The following is a 7,500-nucleotide window of genomic DNA, read 5'->3' as shown; positions in this document are numbered from 1 at the left end:
ACACTGTAAAGTGAAATTAACAATTAACACAAGTCAAATGTTGGTTTTTTGATGAGAGGGTAAACCGGAGTACCCGGAGAACCTCTCGGTGCAGAGAAGAGAACCAACAAACTGAGCCCACATATGACTTCGAGTCGAGGAATCGAACCTGGACAACATTGGTGGGAGGCGAGTGCTCTCACCACTGCGCCATCTCTGCACCCTAGTGGAATGAATTATTTCAATTTTTTTCTCTGTAAAAACTTGCAGGAACTCTTGTATCTTTTCCCCAAGGTCTGTGTTCTCAGAGACATGGAATAGGCGGTCACTCAGCTGACATAACGTTGCTTTGTCATAGTTTCTCTGCCAGAAGATGATCAAGATCATGGAACCCCTCAGCATTGACTGCAACCAGCTGTCAAAATTTCCACCACGGAAGAACATGGTGTGAAAGTAGAAGTTAAAACAGCTTATCTCTTCCAGTAAGTTGACCAACATCAGATACTGTGCATCTTTGCTTGAACCAAATAGATCCAGAACAATGGCCTAATTTATACTAGAGACGGATAATCGGTCTGGACGAATTATCCGTCTGGTCGTTCAATCCTTCCAGTATAAATACTGGACGAACTGTAAACCACAGTATTAGTTCGTCTCATAGTTTGTCCCATTTATACTGGAGGGATTATCCAAGTCGCAAGAAACTGGAACGAGAAAAGGAATGGGTGGGAGTGAAATCGTCGAGTTGGCGGCAAATTTCAAAATGGCGGCAACGGCACAGCTCATGAAGCTTTTTTCGTGAAAAAGAAAAGCTGTTGAAGACGAAATACACTCTCTCCAGAGACTGAATGACGGAGAGGCACGGAGGAGATTCACAGAGGAGTTAGACTTCAAAACGGAAGTCACCCAAAAAGCTGCTTTCTCCGCTATCTTGTTGAGCAAAAAACCAAGACAGGAGAGAGGTCGCAAAGAGCTCAGGGACACAACTGGTGGGCTCAAGGTTATCGTAACTGGGACGGTGCAGCATTTAAAAAGCGTTTGAGGGTCTGTCGTGATTCATTTGAGTATATTCTGGCCGAAATTAAAAACGACATTGTCAAACAACGTACTCGAATGAAACCCCATCCCACAGCTCCTGTCACTCAGTTGGCAATGTGCCCATATCATTCCACTGATTTTGAACAACTGGTTATGCTTGCACCTGGAATTTCCCATTTGGGGTGAGTTGTGAGGTTCCAGTTTACTTGAAAAGTATGGGAGTCAAACTAGGTTTATCGAAACTGTATGCACAGCATCGACAGGGACTGTTGTATATTTAGAAAGAAACTCTGCATTTTTAACCCCAAAAAGCTACAACAAACACCCCATCATTTTTACATGGAAGTCCATGGTTTCCGATCATAACACTCACAAAAGTCTTGGTGTGAGTACCATACAAAAAAGATAGTCCAATAATAAAACTTTGGTGTGTGATATGTCTTTTAACTAATGTTTTGACAACCTGAGCATAAGTCATCTATAGATGGTATTTATGTCTCTGGTGATACACAATATATATTTATTCATGTAACTCTGAAGTCATGATTTCCAGTCAGGTTGTCAAAATGTCAGTCAATGTCACCAACAACAGTTCTCTTCAGAACCACACTAACCCACATGATCACACTTCACAAAATAACTGAGTTGAAACGATTTAGTTAATTTGGTTAAACTGCTTCAAGAATTGACCAGTTTCATTTTGTAAATATCAACACAACCACTCTTCATTATTTAATACCAACCAGTGCTTGATGATGGTGGATAATCAAGGTCAGTGAGATGACTCGCCTGAGAAGCTGCCACTTGGGATGGGTGAGGTTGTGGGCGGGACAGCTGCTGCAACCCAGATGCAGTGACACTGTTGTAATAGCTGTTGGTTGTCGGTGGTTGGTGCATGCTGATAGTGAGCTGATGGATGGATATTTGTGATCTTCATTGATAATTCCATCATTTTCAACTCATGCTGGCGATTGAGCTCTGCTGGCTCCCTTTGGAACTTAAAAAACTCAGCTTGCCGTTCTTTGTCTGCTTCAACCATCATTTGTGACCTCTTTTGGTGGAACTCTCCCAGATCAGTAAAGCTTTTTGCCATCTCATCGATAGCTTGTGTTTGAGTCTTCACCCTTTTCTTGGCACACGTGCCAGTTCTTTTGTTTTTCTTTTGGTGCCATTACTAGAACTGCTATCAAGCTCACTGTTGGCACTGTCATCAGGTTCTGGATTGCTTGTACTCGATGTATCATCATGACGAACGTGGTCACTTTCTTCATCTGAAAAGGAGTCATCGGAATCATAGGGTAAAACATAACCAGGACTCGTAGTCACATCCATATCTTCCATGGTATCGGAAAAAATTGGATTTAAGGTGGTAAACCACTCAGGCTCTTTGATAGGTCTGCCTTTCTACTTCCTTTTTTTACGCGATCGGTTAACATTATCCACTGACTCCTTAGCCACTTGTACTTAATACAAAGCCTAGCTGGCATTATTTGTAAAGGAATGTCTCTCCGTTTGCCTTTATCTACGTTTTTCCCGTTCGTTCTCTTCTATAAACTCTTTAAACAAAAGGCAGCTTTAGAATACCTTTGAAATATCTTCGAACACTTCATTATTTGCCGACTTCTTTAAAGCAAGTGTGTCCAATCTAACAGCAAACTGGTTCTTCCTGTCGGCCAAGACAAGAGGAAGGTATTTCAAATCTGTTTCGGTCCACGCACGCTCCTTCTTTGCTGCTGGTTTCCCCACTATCTTTGTTCTATGGCCCTTGTTCAGATACTTTGTTTATGCGAACACATTTTGTATCCTACTGCTAAGAGACCACTGGCTTTATGTAACGAGGTGTTGATTAGGGCATCTAAGTTCATCTGTCGCTGCATTTATACACACAGACAGATTATCCACCTTAGTTCGTCTGCCACGACGAACTAAACAGATAGTTCGTCTTGCGGATAATCTGTCTGTTGCCCGAAGTAAGAAATTCTTGCCCAAGCTCGTCCAGACGGATTATCTGTCTCTAGTATAAATTGGGGCAATATCCCGTACTATAAGCCAGCCTTCAAATGCAGCTGAGGACACTAGGGAAATCTCTTGTTCCTACAAATTTAGTAATGTAATAAAATTATTATTATTCATGTAACTAGCTGTTTTTTGTGGTAAATGTAAAATTTCAGTCTTCCTGCTATGTAGTTGACAAAGCATAATACTTGTGACTGTTACATACATGTATTTATCTACACTTAACCAACCTCCCAAATAAAGCCTAATAGTGGAGCTCCGCATGCGCAGAGCACCGTTGTTAAGAAAATATGGTAACCCATCAATGTGAGAAATCTTGGTTTTATAACCATGATGTCATCAACCGTCAGTACATACGTACGTACGTCCACCCCTCCATGTATGCCAATGTGACCAGTCTCATGAGGGTCGCAATGGGGGTGTAGCAAACACAGTACACGGTTAAAAATTTCATTGTTGACAAATTGTATCTGAGAAGTGCTTGCTCCAGGTCCGCATGCAAGCGTAATGAGCTAGTTTAAGTTCCCCTCAAGGACACAATATCTTACACACCCTGTTCCACGCTCTGCTACATACACTACTCCGTTATGAAAGCATACTTCTCTTGCATCACGCATCCCAGTTTGTAATTCTAATACTTCAGCAGGCTGGCGAACCCTGATTTTCAACAAACGCGAAAACGAGGAAGAGAAATCGTAATCAATGGTGAGAATGTTACCGATAGGACCTGGAGACAGCGACAGGATGCTTGCAAACGCCTTGCTGGTTTGAGGCCCAAAATCTGTACTTTTCAGGTACTATGGTGTGCACAATTACCTCTACCTTTCACAACACCTCGATTACTTCCGGTCTTGTTAAACGAATAATAGGGTCGATTGCCATCCTATCCTTGTTACAAATGCTTTCGAATGTTAATAGTTTCCCTAAATGCTTCCTGACAAAAACGTCTTTAGAATCTCTTAGAGTGCGGATGAGAACAAGGTTTGACATTTGACCGTCAAGATTAATATACCAATTACTCCAGCTGCATTTCATTGTCTTGCCAACATGTACAACATCAGGGAGAGAGACCAGGAGAAGGTGCTCGGGTGGAAGGGTGTTGTTTTCTGACCTCACTTGAATCTGCAGCAGGGCCTGCTTGTTGCACTCCTCGCAGTCAGTTACAACAGCAAGCACGGCAACTTTTTTGCATTGAACCGCATCCTTGAGGCACGAATCACAGCATCTTAAAGCTGGTACATAGGAAACATGACCCTTTACTTTTCAATGTTCACAAACCGATTTAAGGTCAAGACATGTGGCACACGTACTGTTACACTTGACAGTTTCATGAGTAACAATATGATTGTTGGAATACTGTTTTGTTAAACAGCGCTCACACACTTGCACAGTTTTTGCCTTCTCTTCTCCTGTAACGGATTTTGGATGATAGTGGACCCCTACTGGCATAGTTGCAGATTTATCTACAGACGTCGTAAAGGTAACTTCAGCACTTGTGACAAGGTTCTTTTTTATTTTTTCTAGGTCAGGGATAGGGTTTTTGGATACATATTTAGAGTCGACTTTATAGGTTAAGCGGATGACACGTTTTTGACGGTTATCGAACTCCAGGCCAGGTTTTAAGAGTCCCTGCCCATAATTATCAAACATAACTCGGCAAGGGTCGAAAATTCGATTTCGCTCATATTTTTATGGTAAGGCTAGGACATGACAAAAACTACTGGATAATTTTTTTGGCAAAATATCCTTTTACTTCAAAGAAAAATGCAAATTACCAAATTCCGTTAAAATCGTCATTTGACGCACCATTTTATTAAACAAGATCAAAAGCCTCGCATGCAAAAAAAAATCATTTTTTCGTGTTTAAAACACTCAAATAGTTTTGTTCAATGTTTAAATGTGTGTTGGGTAGATTTGGGGGAATGTTGCATTATTGTTTGGGTGCAAAATAATTGAATTTTGTAGACGTGTATTTCTTTCACTTTCAAGTTCTTCGTGAATACAATTAATTTTCACCATGTGCAAAACTTTCAAATAGATTAAGCTTCTGGTGGTCCAATTGTAGAAGGATGGTCTACAGATTCTCATAAAAATTTCTTTGGGCAAGTGATTGTGAGCGATGCAAGAGCGTTTCAAACTACGTACAAAATGCAAATATTTCACCTTCCATTGTCAACTGGCATTACACACATATTTAAGCACGTGCCACATGTATGGACCCATATAAAGTTGAAAGAGACACAGAGCTGATAATTTCGAAATGTTCTAACCTTATTTGCTGTAAGAGGCAGGTCCAAATGCTGATTTAACGTGTTTCTCTCACCATTCATTGCATTTTAAGCAGTGAAGTTTGCGTACACAACGTTCGTTGCACATGGCCAAATGTCAACGTATTCAATGGTCGAATACAATGAATCTGTGATCATCTTTCGGGGCATGATCACCACTGCATCTACCTAATTTGCAGATAGTTGCTTGCTTTGTACGTACTAAACCCGCTAGAACAACATATTACATTTTATTGCGACCATTGCTCTCAGGCGTGTTGGCGCCCGCAGCACAATCTTGCAGCGTTCGTTATTAGCTCGTCACGCAATGCATTCCTTTTTGGCGGTTAGCTATACTGGTAGGGATATACAAAATATATATATATATATATAAATATTTGTTTTCATATTAGTAGTTTGCTTTGCATGTTTTGCATTGAGCACTCTTAGGATAAGTGAAACAATTTATAGCATGTTTATCTGTCTTTTGTATAAATCTACTAGTGCGCAATTCTCTGAATTGCTACGCTACTCACTATCTGTTCTGCGATAGATAGTGAGTAGTGTAGGAGTGTGTGCTTGTAAAAAAAATGACAGCGTTTGGCGTTTTCGAAGTGTCTATGAAGAGGATTTAGATAAAGTTTTCAACCACTGGTAGATTTATACTAAAACAATTGCTTTATTCGCTCTCAATTTCTATGCATGATAGGTGACTCAGGCTGCGCCCTCCTCAACTATCACACGCTCATCATCTAATTGAGCAGACAGCTCATAGACAGACCCAGCAGCCAGAAGTGCTCTGACCACCCCCCCCCCCCTCCGACCCCCTCCTGGCTAGCAGATTGGCCTGTCACCCATGCACGTGGCATAGGCCTCTCCAGCAGGGTGCCATGTCGACACAGAACCCTCAAACAAGGTTCAAGAATTGAGCAAAGTGCCCAGCAACACAGTCAATATCATGGTTATTTGGTACTGAAAACTCAAAGTCTAGCAAACTGAAGGTGTCAGTAAAAGAAATCCTCCCTTCCCCACTGCTTTTGACAGCTAACTGCCAGAAAAATACCAGCAGATAGACCATTTCCTGCGTTATGTCTCCCCCCCTCCCTTACCATATATATCTCAAGTCATGTTTGAAGTACTTAATGAGGTTTTTAGACAATAGCTGATAAAGTGCCTGTACTCACTACAATTTAAAAAAATCGCTATGAACAAATTATAGGTAAAAGAAGCAAGAACTAAGTGAAATAAAAAAAAAAGGAAATCACAACGTGACTAATCCGTAAGAAAAAGAGACCAAATTTAATTAGTAGTTACCTGAGTAAACAAACCCTGGCCATGTCACAATATTTGGCGTCTTTTGTTTGCTTAGTGGCGGGGTATTGATATGTGTTATGGTTCAGTTTGGTAACAGAAAATGGAGGGTTGTTGTGGAGTCTGTGGTTATAGCCCGAAAGGTCGAAAGCATGATACTGAAATTGTTCCATTACTTTCGTGCAATAAGGATATCGACATACATAAGTCTGCTTATAAATTTACTGGACCTGAAGATGAAGTCGAGCTGATTTTATGAGAGCAGCGAAATTCAGTAAAAGCGAAAGTTTGCGCACCATGACAATATGTCCTAACCATTGGACAAAACTTGGAATAGGCTGGAGCAGAGGATCCAGCGCCAGGTGCAGGGTTCTGTGGCCAAAAGGTGAACGAGGGTTGGGAAAGAAACAGTCAGAGGGAGTCTTACGCAAGACTGGTTTGTTCGTACAAGTTGGGTCAGGTAAGTCTTGGCTTTATATTTTTGAGTTAATAATAGGTTGCAGCCCAGTGTAACTGTGTTTCTTCGACCTCTTAATACAGGTGTGTGCAGGACATGTAGACAGAGATTAAAAGAGATAATTTACACTGAAATGCATTATCCTCCAGTCTTTGGACAAATGGGAGTTAATTCCAACATAACTGATCAAATGGAAAGAATGACATTAGTGAGTATACCACGCTTTTCTTGAGTTAAATTCTTAACTGCTTCGCATTAGCAGTAATTAGTCTCTTGCTTTTGATACATCTATCGTTTCTCCTTTTTATAAGGAACTTTTCAAGGTAGTGCATACATCACGTGACACTCCACAAGTTGCATGTATAAAAGGGGGTCTACGTGTGATTTTAGTTTTACTTATGTTTATCTCTTATACAGGCTCGAAATGACCGA

This window comes from Montipora capricornis, chromosome 8 (assembly GCF_036669925.1).
Source record: "Montipora capricornis isolate CH-2021 chromosome 8, ASM3666992v2, whole genome shotgun sequence".
NCBI lineage: Eukaryota > Metazoa > Cnidaria > Anthozoa > Scleractinia > Acroporidae > Montipora > Montipora capricornis.
The sequence above is the reverse complement of the archived record's forward strand: the minus strand, read 5'-3'. Positions refer to the sequence as shown.